The 24,692-nt window shown below is 41.7% G+C and overlaps 1 long non-coding RNA gene across 2 annotated transcripts in view; it reads right to left on the bottom strand.

The window, feature by feature from the left end:
- LOC102158676 overlaps positions 1-24,692 on the bottom strand; it is a 201,662-nt gene extending 176,970 nt beyond the window's left edge. Inside the window, exon 1 of one of the 2 annotated variants that reach the window (XR_002345175.1) lies at positions 23,310-24,692. This is a non-coding gene — a long non-coding RNA (uncharacterized LOC102158676). Of the gene's footprint in view, positions 1-8,397; positions 8,586-23,309 lie in introns of those variants that run through there. The other variant, XR_002345174.1, reaches the window with a different exon arrangement.

Here is a 24,692-nt window from a genome sequence, read left to right as displayed (position 1 = left end):
TGAAATGCCTGCCATTAAAACCTCCTCAATTCTAGGCCAGTGCTCTTGCCCCGACAGCGTGTGGCCTCTCATCATTCTGATTGATTTACTTGACATTACCAGCCCCTTGCACACATTTCATGTGTGTGTTCTTCCTGTTGTTTTCACTACCAACTCTGAGCCTGGACTTGTTAAATAAATAAAGATTCATAACTTTAATATGCCTTACAAAGTGCTCAGTGTTTTCTAGTCAGTCATTAAATTGTAAAATTATTGCTTAATTTCTATCAAAACCAGGGTTGTCCTATGGTGGCCCAACTTATGCATTCAACAAATATATGTTCAATGCATACTATGTGTCAGGCATTGCTACATGCTGAGAGTCACAAAATTGAAAAAGTCATGGCATCTGCTGTAGAGAGGCTCACAGTAGTCAAGTTGGGAAGACGCAAAATTAACCTAGAGGAGAGGAATATGGAGTATGGACTCCAATGTCAGAAGGGCCTGCAAGAGAATCCTAGCTCTCTCACTTATTAATGATATAGCACAGGACAAGTTATTTAACATCAGTAAATCTCTATTTCATCATTAGTAAGATGAGGTTATGTAATATCGTTAACCTCAGTGTACTCTAATGATGATTAATGGCTCAATAAATTGTAGCCACTTTTATATGATATGTTAATCACTTAATAAGCGATAGCCACTATTACAGTTATTATAATTAATAAAAAATTATTAGGTTAGCAAATGTTCATTATATTTCCCCTGAGAGGCAAATAGTATATATGGTTGACATGGACAGAGGCCATCCAACCGATTTTGAGGAAGGACATTTGTGGAGCATGTGACGAACAGCCTCCAGCTGCCAGCTACATCAGGTCTGCAATAGCTGGAAGGTACTGTTTTGCCTGTGGTCACACCTCCCCCCAGGGCATCCTATATCTGAAGACTAGGCAAGGTAGGAATTGAGAGGTCCAGTCATCTGAGTCAGGTCGGATCAACTTTAATGAGCAATATTTACTCCAGCACCCTTCACTGGCTCAGCTGCCCAAATTGACTTCCCCCTGTGCCCCATCCTGCTTCCTCACAGGGGTCGATCTCCTGTAAACATGCTACATCCTAAACTCCATCTCCGTATCTGCCGCCCAAGAACCCAGCATGTGATGGTCCTGAACACAAGATGGGCTCTGATCCACACTGCTGAGGGCTGAATTCTGACCTCCATTCTCTGGGCCCCCTCAGATGAATCACTTAATGGTATATAGTCTTGGTTTCTTCATCTCGAAAATAGAAATTATAGGAGTGCCTGCCTCATCAAGGTGTTGTGGAGACCAAATGAGTTAATCCATGTGAAGTGCTTCGAAGGGTACCTGGCATTTTTCAACATTCAGGACATGCTGGTTGTTATTCTTTCTGACATTCCCATCTACAAAGCATTGCATCACACTGGGAACATGGAGAAAGAGCAAGCATATTGGCCCTTGCCTATGATGAGTTCTATTAAGGATTATGGTAGACCTGTCTTCATGAGAAAGACATTGTGTGGTTGAAGAGTGAATTATGTTACATGAGAATCCATAATTGGGACATGAAATCCTCCTGAAGCTAGAAAAAATATGGGTCGAATCAGCTAGAGACTACTTCATAAAGGAGGTGGTGACAATCAGGTGACTGCACAAAGATTCAGGTCATGTCCTAATATCCAGCCTACCTCAATTCTGCCCCAAACAATGGAATATAAGAATGATAAAGAGCATTGATTGCTGTCCTGCCCGTACATAAAGGATTTTCACTTCCATTCCCTTCCTGTTAGCTTCTTCACTTCCACTAAAAGCCAATGCTCTAGATCCCCAACAGTTACTTATACTCCAAGATCAGATCCCTGCCACCAAGTTGGCCCCACTGACAGCAAAGTAAGTGAGTGCTACATCATTTGGATTTCTGAGAGTTTTACTTAGGAAACACATGAGTTATTTTACCTAAACTCATCCCAAGACTACATACATCCTGAATATGGCACTTAGGAAATTCTCCCATTCACAAGCTTTACCAGTAGGGACAGTTCAAAATGAACACACACAGTATTAGTCCCTCTGAGCTATTTTTCCTTATAAATAAAATTTATGAGATAAATTCTAAAATAAATAAAAAGACAAGGTTTGTTACTTGTGCTTATAACCCATTCAAAGACAGAGTGGGGTGATTTCTATGTTTGATTACCATCTGCTTGACTTATGCATTTTAATAAAGCCAGCAATGTGGGTACAGACGCCCAATATTCATGGGAGGTCACGGGAACTGTAAATTACTTTAAACACTAACTTGCTTAGGCCTGACACTGCTACATAAAAACAAATGACATATTCAACTTTTTTTAGTGAGCCTCCATTTAAAGAACTAAGTGAGAAAGAAAAGTATGAGGAAGGAAGAAAATGTGTTCGTTTTATCCTCGTGACAACTCTGATGAAACAGAGAAAGTACTATTCCCATTTTATATATAAGAAGTAATTGAGGTTCATGAAAAACAGAGTAGGACAGATACACAATGGACCAAAAAGTCATGACCAAAACAAAGCAAACAAACAAAAACAAGTGCTCTGCTATGACAACCCTGTTGGATGGGAAGAATTCATGCTTTGGAGCCCAAAAAACCCAAGTTCAGATTCTGAGTCTGCCATCTATTGTTTGTGTGACCTTGAGTATGTTTTTGAACTTCTTAGAGCCTCAGTCACTTCAATTATAAAACAGGAAGCAAAGCAACACCTGTCTCTTAGACTTGTGAGAATTAAGTAAGATTGAGGGTACAACGGCTACTTAATAATTATTAGTCTCCTCTTCCATGCCTCACCATATTCCCTGGACCTCTCACTCCACATGCAAGTGGAAGGTTTCTAGGGTCACGGTGTCAAATCCTGACCCCCTATTGGTTGGATCGCTACAGAGAAGAATAGCTCAGAGTCAGTCTCCAGGGAAGTCAGCCCAGAGTCCTAATTCTGCCTTCCTGACCCCTCTTATACAAAAATCCTAACTTACTTCATTATAAACAGCTTCTTTTACAAAGAGATTCCAACCCAGTCTGAGTCAAAACAAGGAATTCCTAGCATCTTGACAGTGGAACGACCTTCTGACACATCTGGCACAGAACTTCCCCAAAATGGAATAAGTCACTTGTTCCACAGGGTATTAATTAGTGCAATCCCAGGTATAGTATGTCTCTCCTGCCCATTTTCATATCAACTGAAATGAAAAGACTTTCAGGAAAGTCCTGTCCTTAACTTTATCCCTCCTGCCACTTTCAAGCTCTGACTATAATTCTGTTTTTGCCAAAGACCTAATAACATTTCATAGGAATGGTGCTCTATAAAACAATTTCAAAGATGCAGCCTCAACAGAATAACCTCAAATACAGAGACAGTTTCTGGACCCACAGAGACTCAATTCTTGCTAAACCCTTAAGTTCTAGAACCCCAAAAGTGAGAAGGCATCGACCATTATCTAGTCCAACACTTCCATACTACTCAATGGGGGTATAAAGTTCAGAGAGGGTAAGTGACTTTCCCAAAGTCAACCAGCAAGCTGGGGACAAATGTGAGATCTGAAGCTGGTTCCCTTGTCCACAGGTCAATATTTATCTCTCTGCAACCACAGGGCCTTTCTGTTCTCAACCTGGGCCACAGATTGAAGTAAGAGGGTTTGTCTAGTGTATCCATTCATTCACTTACAAATCCTCCTGTGTGCAAGAAAATACACTAAGTGCTAAAGACATTAAAACTCTGGTCTCTCCCTTCCAGGAGCTTACACTCTAGGGTGAATTAAGAGATATAAATGAACAAATGGAGAACACAATCTGGTTCTGCTCTCAGGGAGGTTTGTAGGAAAAAGTAGGAAAATAGAGAGCTGAGAAAGAAGGAAAAAGAGACATCTTCCATGTGTTACGATCTGAGGAGGAGCAATCAGATGACTTCCCAGACAGAGGATGAGGCTTGCGCGTGGGCAGAGAGGCCTAGAGAGTGTGGGGAGCTTGGAGACTTGCTAATATCTTCATCTGGTAACAGAGCCCAGAGTGGGATGCTGATGGTATTCCCAAAGCTTGGGGCTAGTCACTTGCCTTGCTCCTCTTGTTCACTCATTAATTCATTCACTCATTCGGTCACTTACTAGCATTTACAATGGGTTCTGGTAGGCAGAATACATCAATCAACACGTCCTTGCCAGTCATACAGACTCCAAACCTCTGCCTCTCCCTCCCTCTCTTTCATGCAGGCACACATTGTCATTTTCTCTCTCGTGGCTTAATGAGCACTGTGGAGGACAATCACTGTCCTGACTGTAAGATTGACTCCATCCACCAAAACTCCCCATGGCCTGAAAAAACCCACCACTGGCTTTTAAAACTCCCTGCCCTCCTGGCTCCAGGCAGTTCTCACAGTTCATGACTCCTCACTGTTTCCTGCTCTGCCCTGGGGACCCTCCCAGGGTAATACCTGCCTTTCAGAGTGTTGTGCGTTGCTGCTCCTTGACTGTGAAAGAGTTAAGGCTCCATCCAGAGCGCCCCCTGGATACTGCACTGTCCCAGGTCCTTTTCAGGATTGCACAAGCCCTTCTTAGAGCCCAAGCGCAACTCTTCATAGATGACCTGTCTCTGAGGTGGAAAGAAATGCTACCTGCCTTGAGAAATCAGATCTTCACTTTCCTCATAAGCATTTCCTCGGAGGAAAACACAGTATCGAGCGCCAGCAAAGCACTGAGCTTGGTAATCAGAGAGAATGGAGTTTGATCTCTAAATGATTTTATGTTTTGAGACTCTATTTGTTGCATCACTAAAATGGAGATGGTAGGATTTTCCCGAGAGAGTTAATACCCCATTAAATAAGGTAGCATGGGTAAAGCACCTGAAATATAGCAGGTGTGCAGTGACTATCCTAGCCTTTCTTTGGTTTCAACCCTACAGTGTGCACTTCTTGACCAATAATGAGGTTTCAAGTCTTTAAAATCAAATAAAGGAAGAATTCTTCAAAAGAGAGTTTAATAATTGGCTTCTGTGTCTATTTCCTTGAACTAGTAATTCATTAATGCAAGCTAGATGTTACATTTCCTTATGGATCAAATTACAAATGCTATTTATCTGTGGGAAATTCCACATTTAATTTACAAGCTAGATGTCACACTTCCTTATGGATCAAATTACTAATGCTATTTATCTGTGGGAAATTCCACATTTAATTCATAATTTATTCATGAAAGCAGAATGATTTTTTGTGGTTACCCATGTGAAAGTTTCCCTTCTTACAAATAGTTATGTGTCCCTAAACTGATAACCTCTATTCTTTGACTCTTTGTTTCCCCAACATAATCATGATATACGTCATAGAAATATCATGAATAAATGAAAGAAACGTACATAGAGAGAGCACATTTTTTCAATGTTATTCTCTAGTAATTAAAAATGAAAGAGAATTAAAAACTCTCCCTGCCGATCAGTGAGCATTCAGGAAAAAAATAAAATAAAAACAAACAAACAGAAGAAAAGCAAAAAAAAAAAAAAACCACACAAAAAGTTAGCTGTAAAATAAAGAAACATTCATTATGAATTTTATTACTCCAACTACTGTAAACTGTGTAGGAATCTGAGCTGCAAAGCTACCCATTAAACTGTCTGCTCTTTCCTGTTTAAACAAGGCCCCTCTTGGGCCTTGGCTGCCTGAGCCTTCATGCGTTTGCATCCAGGAAGGAAGACGTTTCTACGGTAACCGCTGAGGCCTCCTCTGGAGGTTCTCTGGGAGAGACCCGGGTCTGGTGCAAGTGACAAACCCCAGTTCCCTTGATAATGTACAGAAAAGCAGCAGCCATGATGTCCAAGCATGAGCAGAATGAGAGCATTCAGGCGTGAAATGCCTTTCAATCGCTCGTTTGTTTCCCGTGACAGAGAATTCACTTTGTGCAGCTCTCGAGAAATGGGCAATCTAGGCTCAGTAATGTATAATTAATAAATGTCCCAGAAAGAAAGATATTTTTCTGATTGGGGGAAGGGGGTTGTTGACATCCCATCATAATTCTGGTCAAGGTTTTAGAATCTGTATCTTAAATCTGTAAGAGATCGCAGAGAAGAGCCCAGTAGACGTATTTTATAAGTTGGGAAAGAGCTGATGAGAAGGGAGTGGGTGGGGTAGATGAGTTAACGTCATAAAGTGAGGTGGCTGGTATCAAAAAATATCCTAAGCTCCTGTTGAAGAGTTTGTGTTGTACAATTGTGACTGTCATGAGAGAGTCCAGTAAGTACTCAGATAGAAAGCTGGACAAGAAGCCGTGGGAATATGAAGGGGGATACCTGAGGCCACCAGTTACAAAAAAAGAGACAGAGCTTGAGCTGAGACTTAAAGAATGAGCAAAAGTTGTCCTCACTTATGTAGCATTACAATGTGCTAAACACTTTACATGCACCGACTCATTTAATCCTCACAAGAACCCTCTTATGTGGGTACCATTACCAGCCAACCTTTTTAAAATGAAGAAACAGGCCCAGAGAGGTTAGTTACTTTCTCACCCAGCTAGTAGATGGCAGAGTCAGGATTCAAACCCAGGTCAATCTAATTCTTACACCCAACTCTTTATTGACCATTGGTATCCTGCCCTCCATAAATAAGGGAAAGAGTCTAGTATGTGGGTAAGATGGGGACAGCATTCTGGGCAGAAAAACAAAGTAGCACAAACAAAGGTGCAGAGGAACAATGCATGCTGGCTCCATCTGGTACCTATCAATGCTTAGTTGTATACCCATCTCCCATAGCCTTGTCTAGGGACAAGGAAGCCTCAATGTTGCTTCTGACTCCTGACAACCTGGCCCTGGCCTTAGTGAGACAATCTGAGACTTACCCAGTAGTAAAACCCCATATATATTTGGTGGCCTGGACCAAACCCCTACATCCTCAGTGGAAGTCAGGGTAGTAAAATCCATTATGAACCACTTTCCCTTTTACAACCTACTTTTACAGCCCATGGACTTCTGGAGACTCTCCCTTCCTTCTGGAAACTCAGGGTAGAAAGAATTTCCATCTCAGCTTCTTTCCATAGGAACATGTTGACCCTTGGTGCTCAGAGCCAAACTGGTTCCAGTACAGCAAAAAGTCTACCATGGAAAATCCATGGTGGACCCTGATGGAAAAAGTGCCTGCCCATCCAGAGGCTACACCAGTCCATGCCAATGAGAGTGAAAAATAAAGTTTCCAGATGTCAAGGCCAAACTGGCCACACTGGGGTAGGAGCCGTTCAGGTTACAAGAGCTGACATTAAGTGCTTGCTCTGCAAGTCCTCTTTATATACAGATTCTTATCCTCTTCACAACTCTTCTTTGCCATTGTACAGATGAAGAAACTGAGTCTCAGCAATGTCCAGTTGTTTGTCATGATATACCATATTCTTACCCAGGTCTCTCTGATACCCAAACCTCTACTTTTTCACATCACCCCCAAATCATCAATCTAGGGGCTAGTTGGAATTATCATAAATTTTGCCACTTTTTTGTCGTGGGTTCCACAAGTGCCCATTGGTTAAAACATATTCTGATGCTCTGGCAAGCAAGTAGCTTCTGTGTCCCAGGGGCTCTACTATGTTCAGAGAATTTTGAGATTGCTTCATTCCCTAGGTTAGATTGTCCATTAATGAATGTGTTCAAATGCCAATTATGTGCAAGGTACTGATGCTCCAGGGGTGAGAAAAAAGCAGACAGACCTTCATGAAACACTCTCACACTGTAGTGGGTACCATGAAGAAGTGGTCCAAGGAGCTATGAATGGGCAAAATGGGTGAGGAAGAAAGGACTTGGTGCTGCCATTAAAGTCAGAGAGCTGCTGAAGAAATCCCTGGGCAAGATGGGGTGATAGCAGGGTGGGGGAGATAAGCTGGATCAGATGGTGAAAACCAGGAGGAAGAGGGACAAGTGAAGCAGGCACCTATAGGAGAGTGACTCCGTGTCAGAGTCAGATAAGACACCGTGCCTGGAGACAGAGAGGGGAGGGGTGTCTGGAGAACACCTTCAGAAGGTAGAGATCCCTAAGCTGAGAGCTGAGGATGCCAAGAATCCAACAGAGGAGGGGCTGTTTGACTCTTGGACACAGAGGAACCAGAACACGCACAGAACCAGAGACAAGAGAGCATGTGACATGCTTGGGGACCTGCGAGTGCTTGTATGTGTTGTGGGGACTAAGAGAGCAAAGGCAGGGTGAGGGTAGGGGTGCTAAAGGGAGCAGCACTGGTGGTAAACTATAACATTTGGGGAACATTCTAATGGCAAATTCACAGTCAGAGCAAGGGATGTAGCCTCATGTGGATATTAACAAGGCAGAGGCCAGAATTACGGAAGGGGAGAGAGGCAGGACAGAGAAAAGACCTAGAAAGGAATTAATATTTACTGAGCACCTCCTAAGCGCCAGACGCTGTCAGGCAGAGCTCCATCCTATGGATGAGGACACTGAAGCACCAGAAGATGAGGCAATCCGGCTGAGGTCACTTCATATTCCATTCCTCCTCACGGACGTCTGGAACTGTCCTGTGCCCCTAGTTCCAAGAGCTTTCTCATTCCACCAGAACATTACCCAAGTGGGTGATTAAGACTGGTAAACAATAATGGCATTAGTCAGGACTCTTATCTGTAAATGACAAGATTCTAAATCCAATGAGATTAGGTAAATAATGCAGAGTAGATATGTCGGAATTAAGGAAATAAGGAAATCTTTAGCATTAGGACATAAGGAGCAGGAATCCACCTGGGTCTCACTAGGGCCCTCTCCCTCTCCTGTGTAACGCTCTACCCATAAGCTCTATCATCTCTTACTACTAACTATTTTCCTTCCTCCACGTAGCAGGAGCCTGGTTACCCATAGCTCTGGGGTCTTTCACTTCAAAGGGACATGCTCTCTGCTTTAGTTTTTAAATTCAAGAAAAGATCACTGATTGGCCCAGCATGGATGGTGTCCATCTAGGAATCAATCAGCTACAGCTAGGAACACAAATATGGCTCCCAAGGTCCATCTCTGTGGATTAGGGATCATTTTCCAAAACTCCTGGTGAGTCAAAAAGCCACTCCAAAGAGTATCTACCAAATTAATAACAATGTTTATTATTCATGGGAAATTTAAGATGGGGCAGGCTCTAAACTGAGAAATCACGTTGTTCTTTGTTCACTGCTCACCTGATCCTCCCACAACCATGAGAAATAGGGCGCTCCAATTTATATATAAGGAAATGGAGCTCAGAGCAGCCTACTGATTTGTTCAAATCACAGCTAGTAAATGGTAGGGGCAGGATTTTAATCCCAGAGTGACTCCAAAGTCATGCCCTTGACTTCCATGCTTAACTGGCCCCTACTCTGGCCTCCTTGGGAGGTAAAGCGAGAGTGGTTGGAATCCAGGAGTGCTGGGATCCCCCTCTGCCACGTCAAACCATTGCAGCCTTGGACAAGATCCTAATCTCTTTGTGCCTCTGTTTCACTCTGTACAAAATGAGAACAATAACTCACACCTGCATACTTTTATAATCCTAAGAGTGAGACCGAGAGTGAAAGTACTTAGAAAGGAACTCCATGTTAACAAAGGTGAGGTTTCAATATCATTTTATTTCTCATAATTCCAGTATGCCATGATTTTGAAACTTCCTATAAAGAAAAATCTGTAAAATCTGTAATTTGATATGAGAGTATGTTTGTGAAGAGCAAATAGGCAAGCTTAAATATTTTATGCTCTGTGTTTTTTGTTTGTTTGTTTTGTTTTGTTTTTTCTTTTTAGGGCTGTAGCCACGGCACATGGAAGTTCCCAGGCTAGGGGTTGAATCAGAGCTACCTACACCACAGCCTATACCACAGCCACAGCAATGGGGGAATCTGAGCCAAATCTGCAACCTACACCACAGTTCCTAGTAATGCTGGGTCGCTGACTCACTCCCTGAGAAAGCCAAGGACTGAACATGCATTCTCATGGATACTAGTCGGATTCGTTTCCACTGCGCCACCATGGGAGCGCCCTTGGTTTGTTGTCATTGTTGTTGTTTTTTAAACTCCAGATTGACACACTTTAACTGAAGAAACAGAAATAAACATATCCTGGATCCAAATGTTAGGCCCCCCTTGGTTTTTTTTCAGAGCAGACATTAGCTCTGTTCCTCTGGATTCATTCTGCATTGACCCCACCTGGTTTTTGCTTATTTTTTCATTTCACCCGGTTCAGTGATACTGAATGATAATTGGTTTCTGCTGAACTTCCTCATGCTGCAGAATACTGATTAACAAAGAAAATGAAATTTTTCTTTCATTTGGTCAACAAGTTCTGCCCCACTGCAATGTCTCAGATGGCAGTCCTTTAAGGAATTAAGGTTCAGAGAAATAATTTCCATCCCTAGGAAATAACTGCAAGACTCTCATGGAAGCCTTTGTCAGCCAACATTCTGCTGATAGCTCATCAACTACAAATTTGTCCAAACTAGGAACTGTGGCATAAACCTCCCACTCCTACCACCACGCATGTGGTCAGGCAGCAGGTCGGTGATGGACTTCCCCAGAACGTCTCTGATCTGGGTGCCCTTCCACTCTGGGTCAAAGCCTCTGTCCAGGTCTTCACACCTCCACCCTGGGACTGTTTAAAGAGCCTCCTAACCAGTCATTCATCTCCACACTGATGCTGGGGTGATCGAAAAACATAGATTCTGACCAGGTCAGCCCTGCTGTTCAGTTTTCCATGGCTTCTTATTTGCTAGGTAATAAAATCCAAATGACTGACTGATGGCATCCATAAACTTGACCTCTGCATATCCTTCTAACATCATTACATTGCCACCCTGGCCTACCACACCATCAAGATCCGTCTTACTGAAACTAGAGATTATCACAGTAAGTGGAAAAAAATCAAATACCATATCTAAAATTGCTTGTATGTGGATCTAAAAAAAAAAAAAAAATACAAATGAATACAAATGAACCTATTTACAAAAGAGTAACATAAGCTTAGAAAACAAATTTATGGTTACCACAGGGGAAAGGTGGGGGGAGGGATGGATTGGGGGTCTGGGATTGGCATATGCACACTATTTTGTATGCAATGGATGGTCAGTGAGGAAACTGCTGTATAGCATAGAGAACTCTATCCAGTATTCTGTGATCACCTATGTGGGAAAAGAATCTGAAAAAGACTGAATATGTGTATGCGTTTAACTGAATCACTTTATTGTATAGCAGAAATTAATACAATCTTGTAAATCAACTATACTTCAAGAACATTTTTAAAAGTGAAAAAAGAATCATCTTACTATCCTGACGACGATACTAATATTGCTACCTTTTACTGCATGTCGGATTTGTAGGACACTTTTTCACAAATTCTCAGAAATGTCCTACAAGACATTTCATACTTTTATTATACTCAGATTTAGAAAGTTAAGGAAGGTTCCCAGGATCACACAGCTGATCTCACAGGTGACAGAGCTGCGACCCAAACCGAAGTCCACCCTACTCCAAGCTTTTTGCCCTCCACCACAGGGAGTGTTCTGAAATACCAACAGTTCCCTGAACATGCCATGCCCTTTGTACACTACATCTTTGGTGCAATTGCTTTTCCCTCTGCTTTTAATAGCTCTTCCCTTTCTTTGACTGTCTGGCTGGCTGCTACTGATTCCCTAAGATTTGGCTCAAATATCATTTTGGGGTGAAACTCTGAGCAATTGCAGGTGGAGAGATAAAGGGAAGAAACAGAACCAGACTAGAAACCAGGAAACTAGATGAGTCTCCACACCTCTGTCAGCTAAACCTCCCTGTCTAGAAAGTTGGGTAGTAACCCTACCCACCACCTGGAGTTTCAGGGAGGATCAAATGGGACTTTATATTTGAAACCACTTTGCAAACTATAAAGCCCCATATAAATATAAGTTATTATTAATTGTTCCATTAATTAAATAATTAAATCCCAGCTACCATAATAAATCTTTGAAACTGCTGTTAATGGCTATTAATCGAAACGCATGCTGATGGTAATTACGCTAATTAAAATTCTCAGGAATAATGACAATTAGTCCTGATACTGAAAAGTGGTCCATAGGGCATGGACCAGCATGAAACTGGAGAGGAGACAATGCAAATGGGAGTTGGCAAAAGGACACGGAAGCTGACCAGTGAACAAGATGAGCAGATTAGCCATGCCCCTCCTGGCTGAGAGCTCTGTTGTGCTAAAGGAAAAGGGCTTCATAAACACCAAAACCACCACCTCCTGTTATATGAACATTTGGCTTGCAGTGGTCCATGTGTTTGTCTGTATACGTACCTCTCTCTGTAGTGATATGCTCAGATTAAGCTTCATTGTATTGAAGTGCATATGGGTCCATGACCACGCCATTCCCTACCACCACTACTCAACACATCACCATGTCTTCTGACCAAGTCAAGATCCTTCATGGTCCGGTTCAATGAAGCCTTCCTGGATTTTTCTTGTAAGACTAGGGGATCATTTTGTGCTTCCGTTCACCTTCTGCAAACTCCACCCTGGAATTTGTAGTCCCAGTTCCATCACTTACAAGCTGTGTTTCGTCAAGATGTTTCTTAAAACCTCTTTTATGCTTCCATTGCCTCATCTACTAAGTGAGGACAATAACAGCAAAGACCAGACAGGATTGTTCTAAGAATTAAATTAGATATGTATGTCTCTTAGAACAGGATTAGACACATAGTACTCAATTAATGTTCATCATTATAGCTATTAATATTGTAATTATTTGTCTGTATATCCATCACTCTGCCAGACTGTGAGCACTTTCTTTTTGTATCCCTATGGCCTTGACTTACTGCCTTTTAAGTGCTCCTTTCATTATTGATATTAAAATGGAAATGGATGGAAAATGTTCTTAAGAAAACTACAGACAAAACTAAAGGCAGTAGGGTAGAAAAATCATTGACTATGAAATCAGATTAGGTTTAAATCTTGGCTCTACTACTTGCTTAGATGTTGGCTTTATGCAAGTCACTTTGCCTTCTAGGACTCAGTTTTTTCACCTAGAAAATAGAACCAATAATCCCTAGCCTATTTCCTCTCAAGCTCCATCATAGGGTTAGAATAAGGACACAGATGTGAAACTGCTTTGTAAACTGAAAGGCTCTAATCAAATATAAGATACTTTGACTATTATTAGAACCATCTGGAAGTTGTTTGGACTTACAAATTGATAGAATCAGTCAACACCTACTTGACTTACACAAAAAGCAGTTATTATGCTTGGGTATTTTTTAAGCCCTTAACCCTATGGATATTCCAAGTCTTTTCTCCAAATTCACGCCCAATTTGAAAATGTCCAAGTTTATTTTCCCAAAGACTGAGTAACAATAGGAATGTAAAATGTAGCTAAGACTGAAACTTCACTAAAGATTTCAGTTTCTATTTCCCTTAAGGGAGTTTCTAGAGCCCTAGCTAATAGCTGGGTTATTAAATGAGCTCAACTCACAGGGTTTCTCGAGGTGTCAGGGAGCTCAACCTCAGAGGTTACTTTAGGATACCAGGGAGTTTAGATTAAGATACCCAGTAAGTGGCAAAAGAAAGAAAGAAAAGAAAAGAAAGGAAGGAAGGGAGGGAGAGAGGGAGGAAGGAAGGAAAGAAGGAACTATATAGAGGGTAAGAACACTGGAATAAGAGTCAAAAATTCTAAATTCTGACCTAGCTCTTCGGCTTTTCAGTTTGAACATCTTCTCTACCTGGACTTTAGTTTTCTCAGTAAAATGTAAATAATCTCCTCCCATTTCATAAACTTTTGCCATAGAACAAATCACTCCAAAAACTTAGTGATAAAAGATGCAGAGTTGGTTTCTCATAATTCTGTGAGCTGGTTAGGCAGGTCTGCTCATCTTGCCAGGCCCACTCAGGGAGCAGCATTCAGGTGGTGAGTCAGCAGGGACTTGGGCCCTTTGGACATAGCTAGGACTCAGCCTCTTTTTTTTTTTTTTTGGTACAGGGTTTTTCATACTTAAGGAGACAGACTGGGCCTCTTCATAAGGCAACAGTGTTCCAGGAGAGCGAAAGTGGAATTGCACAGCTACTAAAGGCAGCCTCACAGCCTACAACCCATTATGAATTAGTGGATGCAGGCTTGAGCATCAGTGGCTGCTGACATCACAGAAACCAAGACAACTAGATGTTACGCACCTACTGAGGGGGAGCCCATCACCTATGAAGCTGTCTTGCTAAAATGAAAAAAACTGAACTTTAATCTGATCAAGGCTGTAGTTACAACCGCCAAGTTTCAGGAAATACAGGAGACAAAAGAACACGTTAAACTACACCACAGCAGTAAATCAGCAAATCCAGACTAGAAAAACACTGTAGAAAAGCAACCTGTTTTTTTTCAATAAATATACTAGGAAAGGGGAAAAAAAAAAAAAAAAAAAAAGGCTCAGAAGAAGCACATGCATTAGGAGAGACCAATAATTATGTATAGAATTGTTGGATCCTGATTCAAATAATCTATTTTAAAGATTATGACATTTTTGTAATTTTGGAAATTTGTAGAGACAGAACCATGAAATTAAGGAATTAAAGCTAATCTGAAGTATGACTTGGTATTATAAATATGTTTTTTAAAGGCTCCTTAGCTTTTAGAGTACATATTAAAATATTTATGTTTTTAATATTGTAGCTGAGATTTGTTAATAGAGGGTGGGAGTAAGATGAAGCAAGAATGTCAATGAGTTGATAACAATTGAAGCTAGGTGATGAGTACATGTGCATTGATTATTCATTCCAGCTACTTTAGTTTGAAATTCTCCATAATACATTTTTTTTTAGGGTTGGACAGGAAGTTAGACAGCCCTGGGCTCAAATGGCAGCCCCTGTGTCTCCTCTACTTAATCCTATGTTCTTGGGAAATTCATTTCACCTCTTTGAGCTTCCATTTCCTTACAAATAAAGTAGGGGTCATCTCCCCCCATTATTTTCCAGTGATGCTCTGGGGGCCAAATGAGTTCATGAGTGTGAAAGCATTTTATAAGCCATGAAAGGCTACACATGGGCTCAAAACTGCTTCTGTTACTATCACTTTTGACCTGAAAATAATTTAGATCTTTTGGGCCCTGTCTCTCTCTTAGTAATCTCATCTCTGCATACTTGGCCTGCTCGCATGAGAAATTAGCAGAATGGGCTCCAAAAACCCTCTGGGCAATGGCCGTGAGCTTGACATAGGGTCTAAAGATAATTTTTTAAATATCTTTTGCCTTTATCTCAAATCCAGGTGGGAAGAATTTCTGCTTCTGGTTTAGATGGAGTAACAGGAACTGTACTTATCCTCCCACTGTAAACAACAGAAAAAAGAAACAGACAATATATCTTATATATATAGCATGTATATAGTATATATGTATATATTATTATACAGTGGTCACTGAGATGTTGGAAACAAACAAGCTGAGTCCTACAATGCCTCGACTCACTGCTTTTTTTTTTTTTTTTAAGGCATATGGAGGTTCCCAGACTAGGGTTCGAGTCAGAGCTGTAGCCACTGGCCTACACCAGGTATAGCAATGCCAGATCCAAGCCGCATCTGTGACCTACACCACAGCTCACACCAACGCCGGATCCTTAACCCACTGAGTGAGGCAGGGATCAAACTTGCCTCCTGATGGATACTAGTCAGATTCGTTTCTGCTGAACCATGACAGGAACTCCTGATTCACCGCCTTAATTAAGAGAGTTTCCAGACCAAAAAAAAAAAATCCAGGTTGGATAGGAAGAGGTGAAATTGACTTTAATTACAAATAACATGATGATACATTTAGAAAATCTAACAGAATCTACCCCCAAAAAAAAAAAAAAGAAGAAGAAGAAGAAGCAGAAGAAGAAGCTTTTAGAACTGAGTGAGTTTAGCAAGGCTATTGGGTACAGGATCAATAATACAAAGATCAGAAGTTCCTGTCATGGCACAGTGGAAATGAACCCGACTAGGAACCAGGAGGTTTCAGGTTTGATCCCTGGCCTCGCTCAGTGGGTTAAGGATCCGGCGTTGCCATGAGCTGTGGTGTAGGTCGCAGACATGGTTCAGATCGGGCATTGCTGTGGCTGTGGCATAGGCTGGCAGCTCCCTAGCCTGGGAACCTCCACATGCTACAGTGAGGCCCTAAAAAATAATAATAATAATAGTAATAATAATAATACAAAGATCAATTGTATATCTACATATTAGCAATAACATATCAGAAGTTTTATATTTTAAAAATATATCATTGTCAAGAGCATACAAGTATGAAATATTTAGAAATAAATCTTTAAAAAGCTGTGAAATACTTGTACACTGAAAATAGTAAAGCATTACCAAGAAATGTTAAAAACCTGACTAAATGGAGAGATTACTGTACTCATATACTGGACAACTCGATATTGAGATGTCAGTTCTCCCCAAAAGATGGGTAAATTCAGTGCTATCCCAGTTGAAATTCCAGCAGAATTTTTTAAGCTCATTGACAAACTGATTCAAAAATTCATATGAAGATGTGAATATCTAGATAAATTAAAACACCTTTTAAAAAGAAGAACAAAGTTGGATAAATTCCACTCTCGGATTTGAAGACTTATTTTAAATTACATTAATCAAAACAGTGGTATTGGCATAAAGACAGACAAATAGATCAATAGTAGAGAACAGAGTTCAAAGATATAAGAATATATACACACACACATATTTATACATATATGATTTTAAGTAAAGTATAAAGCCAATTCTGTCAAGATTATTATTTTCAACAACAGCAGGTAGAATTAGATATGCATGTGCAAAAAAATAATAATAAAAAAGACCTCTAATCCATACTTTGTTCCAGAAGCAAGAATTAATTCTAAATGGACAAAGACATAAATTTTTTTAAAAAGACAAAAAAACTGTAAAATTTCTAGGAGAAAACATTTGTGACCCTGGATCAGCTAAGAGTCATTGGCTCTAGCATGACAAAAACAATCTGTAGAAAAACAAAGTGGATTGCTGACTGCAGGAGTTGCTCTGCTGGCAAAGTCATTGCCAGGTGGCCACTTAGGTCCTGGAGAGAAAGGGAAGATTTTAATGAAATTTTCTATGAAGTTTTCTGAAGAAAACTAGACTCATGTGGATTTGCTGTTATTCCTCAGAGGTGGAAAGGCCATATCTGAAAAAACAGTTCCTTTAGTTCTTTTTTTAGAGTGAGACCTTGCTTTTTTGTTTTGTTTTTTTCTCTTCTTTTCTTTTTTTCACTTGCCACCACCAACCCTCCTCTTACTACTCAGGGTTCTTTCTCTGCCTTTTGAGAATTGAGAAACTATTGTTCAGGCTTTGAAAACTTGCTTTTGCCTCGAATTCCCTGCTCTACCATTTTTACATAATCACAGTGCAACCACAGGCGAGATACTGAGTCTCCTTAGGTCTCAGTTTATAATACAGATTTGGGGGGACCTGATCTATAAAGCCTTTTTTAGCTCTGATTCCCTCTTATTCTGCTTTCTAGGGAGACTAATTCAGAGACAAATAGGATAAACAGGATTTTTCCCCCTTCAGTCCCAGATTGTACCCAAGAATAGGACTGACGACTGTTACCACCCAGATCAATAATTCAGTTAAAAGCAAGCTACTCTGGAATAAAGTCACATTGGACTTAAACAAATTCTGGGGTATCTGTTAAATAGATAACCACATTTCCATGTGGTTCATGCTTTCATTCATTCATTCAACTAACATTCACTAAGCACATATTATGCCTCAGGTGCTCTGCTAGGGCTCCCTTCTGTCAAAGGAGACCCACAAATTTCCTCCCACTGTAGTGCCTGTGCACATGAATCCTTTCTGCCTAGGACAGCCTTCCCCTCCTCTCTTTACCTGGCCAACTTCTACTCTTCATTCAAAGAGTCCAAATGTGACTTCCTCTGTAAGAACGTGGCTCCCATGAATTGAAGGGAGTCTCCCATCATTATTTATTTCCTGTGCCTCTCTATTATTTTCCCTCCCAGCCCTTAACAAAATCTAGAACTATTTTATTTACCACTGCCTTCCCAGCACCCTTGGCACAGTCCTAGAAAAGAACAGAAGCTTAATCAACACGTGTAAACTAACTGAATGACTAAAGGAAGAGATAAAGCGCACATAAATGGATCCGGCGTGGAAAGCCCTTTGAGAAGAGTTGTTAGGTCTAGAGGGACATAAGGATTTACATACGTGAAAGATGATGAAAACGGACAAGGGGATGCCTCTGCTCTAGTCCATCAGCTCTTATCTGGAAAACAGTTTCCCAACTGCTCTCAAAGTTTCTGGTCTCTTTGGCTGTTCAGGATAAGAGTTATTAGGCTACAAAGTTGGTTGCCTCACATCCTATGTCTTTAAAATGTCCTGGGCTCCCAATGAAAAATAGCCACGTTCTCCAGCATGGCACCAACCCTCCCCCAAATGACCTGACTTTCAACCCTCTGTCTGTATTTATTTCCCAGTAAATCACATTTATTTTACGATGCCGTCACGATGGTCTGGTCCCCACTGGCCACACGCATAACCAGTCCTTTCCTATTTCCATGCTGTCACTTGCCTCCGTGCTCCCTCTGTTGAAGCTCTCATCGATTCGAATGTCACGCAAATGCCATCTCTCTGTGGAATCTCCCGTGGTAAAGCAGCCTTCCTCCTCTGAAGGCATCTCTCCTCCCCTTCTGCATCCACGCCACATGCTTATACTTCATTTGTGTGCATATAAGTCACATTCCAGTTTCTGTCTACATCTTCCAGTAGCTAGTGAACACCTCTAGGTCAGGAGCAGCTCTGAAACTGCTTCTGACATAGGGTAAGCACTCAGTAGATGTTCACTGGACTAAATGTCCTGATACATCCACCAGGGAGGTCCCTCCCTTCTGTGGTGAGCTTCTAGGAGGGCATTAAGATACTGTCCTCTGGGAGCTCCTGTTGCAGCTCAGAGAGTTACGAACCCAACTAATGCCCATGAGGACACACTGGCCCTGCTCAGTGCGTTAAGGACCCGGTGTTGCCATGATCTGTGGTGTAGGTCACAGACACAGTTCAGATCTTGCATGACTGTGGCTGTGGTGTAGGCTGGCAGCTGAGGCTCCGATTCAACCCCTAGCCTGGTAACTTCCATATGCCACAGGTGTGGCAGAAAGAAAGAAAGAAAGGAAGAAAGAAAAAAGAAGAAGGAAGGAAGAAGGAAGGAAGGAAGGAAGGAAGGAAGGAAGGAAGGAAGGAAGGAAGGAAGGAAGGAAGGAAGAAAGAAAGAAAGAAAGAAAGAAAGAAAGAAAGAAAGAAAGAAAGAAAGAAAGAAAGAAAGAAAGAAAGAAAGAAAGAAAAGGCTACTGTCCCTGGCAAACCAGACTGCAGCCTCCCCCCACTTCTCATTTACTTATTCTTCGGATGTTTATTGAACACCTATCATATTCTAGACACTTTTCTAGTCAGTGTGGATACAAAAAAAAGAAAAGAAAAGGAAAGGAAAGGAAAGGACAGAAAAAATATCTCTACTGTCATAGCACTAATATTTAAGTGAGTAGGAGAAATAAATTAATATAAAACAAAGTACATCAGGGATGGTGAAAAAGACTTTGGAGAAATTTAAAGCACAAAGAGGGATAGAGCATGCTTTGTGTCTTGGAGGGAAATGATAGGTGATATTTTAAGAAGTGTTCCTACAAGGTCTCTAACAGAAGGCAACCTTGGTGAAAAGACTCAAAAGAAATGAAAGAGTAGGCAGCTACCAGGGTGTAAGGGACTCCAGGCAGAGGGAATATCTGGTTCAAAGGCGGCAGCAATGCCAACCATCTAAGTTAGAGAAAAGGATCATCTGCCCCAGGGCAGCATGTTTTAAGGTCAAGTCTGAGGCCAGTGTGGGTAGAAGAGGTACGTGAAGGGTCAGTGTGGTAGCAGGCATGGCAGGAGAGGGGGTGTGAGAATGCAGAGAGCCTAAGAAGGCACAAGAAGGATTTAGAGTTGTATTGTGCATGAGAAGTGAATGATTGGGCTCAGACCACTGGGGGAAACAGAGACAAGCAGAGAATGAATGACAGAACCAAAAGGAGGAGCTCGAATGAGTGGCTTTTAAAGTCCCACCAGAAATTTAAGAACATAGGAATTTATGATTGTAAGGAATTTCTCACCTGACACACATTTTTGAGCATATTTTTTCTTTTAATCTTCCCATTTTATTTTTAAATTTTATTTTTTATTAAAGTATAGTCGGTTTACAATGTTGTGCCAATTCTTGCTGCAAAGTGGCTCAGTCATACATATACATTCTTTTTTATTTTATAGTTTGTCTTTTTAGGGCATATGGAATTTCCTGCAGCATATGGAAATTTCCAGGCTAGGGATCAGCCCACACCACAGCCACAGCAATGCCAGACCCAAGCTGCATCTGCAACCTACACCACAGTTCTTGGCAATGCCAGATCCTTAACCCACTGAGTGAGGCTGGGGAGCAAACCTGCAATCCTCATGGATACTAGTCAGGTTCTTAACAGGCTGAGCCACAACAGGAACTCCCTATACATTCTTTTTTTTTTTTTCCCCAATCATGGTCTATCTCAGGAGATTGGATATAGTTCCCCACTGAGTACATTTTGTTCATGCAAAGCTAATCCGGACAAGAGCCAGAGCATGAAGAGAGAGAAAGCAGCCGGAGGTGAAACCCTTCCTCTCTCACTTGTGCGCACTCCGTCCGGGGCCCACGGGAAATTACACTTGCTCCTCAATCAAGCTGTGTTCTCGCAGCTCCAGAACCCAGCATAGGCTGTGTCCTCCCTTGGATTCTGCCTCATGTCCCTCCTTCAAGTAGCTCATTTCTACTCCTCCCTTAGATCTCAGCTACATGAGAAACCCCCCTGACAAGGGTTCCTCAACACCTGCCACCCTGTATTCCACCCCGCCCCCCAGCCCGGATTGAGGGTGTTTCACGCTGCATCCCTAGCACCCTGAACTTTCCTCACCACGGCCCTCCTTGCACTGTATTGTAATTGTCACTCTACACGTCTGTTTTTCCAACTCGACTGCCAAGACCATATCTGTTTCAAAGCCCAATCATTCTTTGCTGAATGAACATTAATATGAATTCAATCTAAAGAGCTGATGAAAATACCTAAAACAATCACTAAAAATTCACAGGTGCAGAACTCGCCTTTGAAACTGACGAAGGAAATGTCCCACCTAACCACGGCCTTGCTTTGCCCCGCCCCCCCCCACGTGGTAGACATGTGCTTCACATTGGCCCTGATGCCTGTGACTTATGATTCATGCTGAAAGCACATTGGAAAGCCTCATCTTTATAGCCCTTTTCTGAGAAAATTACCCAATTTGGCCGTCCTTCTGGCCCCAAGGCCACTTGACAGATCCCAATGAGCCAGGCCAGATTGGGAGGAGGAGAGGAGGGTGGTGAACTTCACCATCAAATTGTCCAATGCCTGAAAAATGTTGGCTTTGGAATGATGCAGGTCCTCTCTTGTGCATTGCCTAGAATCAGAGGAAGGTACTCCCTGCCAGGCCAAGGCAGTGAGGTCTCTGTGTTCCTGGCTGAGGCCCCCAAGCCAGTCTCCCCAGCAGAACTCCCTGCCAGGTGTAGTGTCACAGCTGTGGAATCAGAGAAGTTGTGCAAGAGGAGAAAAAAAAGTTTTCCAACTCAGCAAAAGAACAAGTCTTGGAGCGAGGGCTCGGGGAGAGTGCAAGCCCAAAGCAAGGCCAAGAATCATGAAATAAAGTCCACGTGGCAAGAACTAAGGATCTTAGCAACTGTAAGAACTAGAGGAAAGCAGCAAATGAGCAGAAAGTTAGGGGAGAATGAGCGTGGTCAGGAACACACAAGGAATTCCAGGGCTTTCTTACAACCTGACATACATTGCATAACTTCCTACAGAGTCAAGATGTATATTAATTTACTCATCAAGTATTGTGGATCCTTTGTAAACTCTCTTGATCTGTACAACTCCCCTAGCTTCTATTATTATTGCCACTTTAGGAAGGAGGAACTTGAATTTTAATGAGACTCATGAGTGAGCAAGACAAGCTTTATGCCCAGGACCTGCGTGATCCACAATCCCCTGCTCTGGATTGAAGCCCACCCCAGACCCTCTTACAGGCTGGGCAACCCTGAGCAAAGTCACTCTCTTTCCTTATCTCTGAAATGAGGATGCTATAACCACTGAGATAATCTATAGGAAATGATTTCCTCCACCATAAAGCATTATGCAAATGTGAGTCCCACGTATTTGTTTATTTGCTTGCTTGTTTTTTATGCTCTATTTCATTTCACAATAAGGCCCACACGAGACCACACACAGTGACAACACATCCAGTTATCCAAATACTGGTGCGGAAGAGATTAAATTCTCCACCTAACAAATCTTTCTGGAGGAAGGCTCTATAAGCACCAACAAAACCTACAGACTTCAATCTCATATTCATAAAATTATTCACTCAACAAACCCTTACTAAGCCACTGCACTGGGCTGAACTGGAATGCAGGATATAAATGATGGATCAAGCACCATCCTTGCCATCAGGACCTAGAGTCCAGAAGAAATGACAGAATAATAAACAAGCCACTTTAAGAGTACACTCAGCACATCAGGAAAGAAAAACACAGCAAGTTGCAAGTTCACAGACTGGACAGAAGGCGCTTAATCCAGGAAAGTGCTCCTGGAGGCAGGAACTTCTGAGCCGTTTCCTGAAAAAATGGATTGGAGTCTACCCGGCAAAGCTGGGGGTCGGGAGCAGTGAGCAGCGAGCAGGATATCCACACACAGGGAGAGGAAGGTGAGTGAGCTGGCAGTGTTGTGGGTCTGTAAACAATCAGCGTGGCCTAAGCTTCAAGCTGTTGGGGAGGGTGAGATGTGTAAGATGAAGGACTCAGAGCTAAAAGCCACTTCCCCAGCTCTGCTTATGGATGTCCTCATTGCAGAGCACAGTGAGACATGGCGAGGTTTCTAGAGCCAGCCAGAGCCTTCTGCCTCACTCAGATCCATCTGCTTCCCCGCTTGCTCCAACAGGTAAACCAGGCCTCAGCAACCTCAGCAGCCCAAAGCTTGAGCAGATTACATCTCTTTCCCTTTCCTGAGTGTGTAATGGTTCAGGACTTGAGTTCTAGAGTCAGACTGGCCCATCTTCAAAGCCTGTCATGGCTGCTTCCTTGCTATATAACATTGGGCAAATAATTTATTTTCTCATGTCTCAGTTTCCTCATCTGTAAGAGGGATCAATAGCAGTACCTGCACATAGGGTTTGTGTGAGAATACAATGAGATAATACAAATACAGAACAAGCCTATACACAGCAACTACTCAGTAAGTATTACTTATTATCATTATAATGATTACCTGCAGCATCAACTTCTATGGATCCCAGCCGCTTTATTTTTAACTTCCATTCTTTCCAGTAACTGGGGAAATGTGCAATCAGAGGGAGAATGAGAGAAAAAAATATGTAAGAATCATTGATTAATATGGGGGAAAGAATACAAAAACCCAGACCATAACGTCTCACATGGCTGCTATGGTTTAGTTTCAAGCTTGACGTCCATTTTCCTGGCAGCCAAAGCAAAAAGGAGAACCAATCCATAATTACTTTCCCAGAACAGTTCCAAAAGAATTTCTTCCCCTGGCTTCACACGGGAGGCAAGACACAGTGTAGTGAACATATTCACAGTGGGATCTGAATTAGTCTGCTTTAGTTGCCATGAAAGGGTACCACCACAGACTGAGTGCTTTAAACAACAGAATTTTATTTGCTCACAGTTCTGGAGTCTGGAAGTCAAACATCAAGGTGTTGGCAGAGGTGTTGGTTTTTTGGTTTTGGGGGGGTTTTTTTGTTTTTTGAGGCTTCTCTCCTTGGCCTGCAGGTTACCCTCTTCTTCTGTCTTGTTTTCACATGGTCCTTCGTGTGTGTGTGTGTGTGTGTGTGTCCTCCTCTTATAAAAACGCCAATCGTAACTATTATTCTGTGGTTCTGTGGCAGCTCCAAAAGTCCCAAAGAGACCATCTAGAGCAGAGGTTATGATCGCAGCTGCACAATAGAATCACGTGAGACACACAGAAAAACACACGTGCTCAGACCCTATCCCAGATCAAGTAAATCAGGGTATCTGGGCACAAGGCTCCATCACGTATACTTGGCAATCTTCTAGATGATTCTAATTTCTAATGAGCAGCCGGGGATGAGAATCACTACCCAACTACTTTCCTTTTTTTTTTTAACAAATGGAATAACTTCTACACAATTATTTATCACTGTTTGCAGATGACATGCTTCTATACCTAGAAAATCCTAAAGACACTACCAGAAAACTATTAGAGCTCATCAATGAATTTGGCAAAGTCACGGGATACAAAATTAATAAGCAGAAATCGATTGCATTACTATATACTAACAATGAAAGATCAGAAAGAGAAATTGGGGAAAATCCCATTTACCATCGCACTGAAAAGAATAAAACACCTAGGAATAAACCTACTTAAAGAGACAAAAGACCTATACTCTGACAACTATAAGATGCTGATGAAAGAAATCACAGAAGACACAAATAGATGGAAAAATATACCATGGTCTTGGATTGGAAGAATCAATATAGTCAAAATGATAATACCACATACAATCTACAGATTCTACAAGCAATCTACAGCTTCAACGCAATTCCTATCAAATTGCCAATGACATTCTTTACAGAACTAGAACAAAATATTTTAAAATTTGTATGGAACCTC

The sequence above is a fragment of the Sus scrofa genome, chromosome 6 (genome assembly GCF_000003025.6).
Source record: "Sus scrofa isolate TJ Tabasco breed Duroc chromosome 6, Sscrofa11.1, whole genome shotgun sequence".
Classification (NCBI taxonomy): domain Eukaryota; kingdom Metazoa; phylum Chordata; class Mammalia; order Artiodactyla; family Suidae; genus Sus; species Sus scrofa.
The sequence above is the reverse complement of the archived record's forward strand: the minus strand, read 5'-3'. Positions and strand labels throughout refer to the sequence as shown.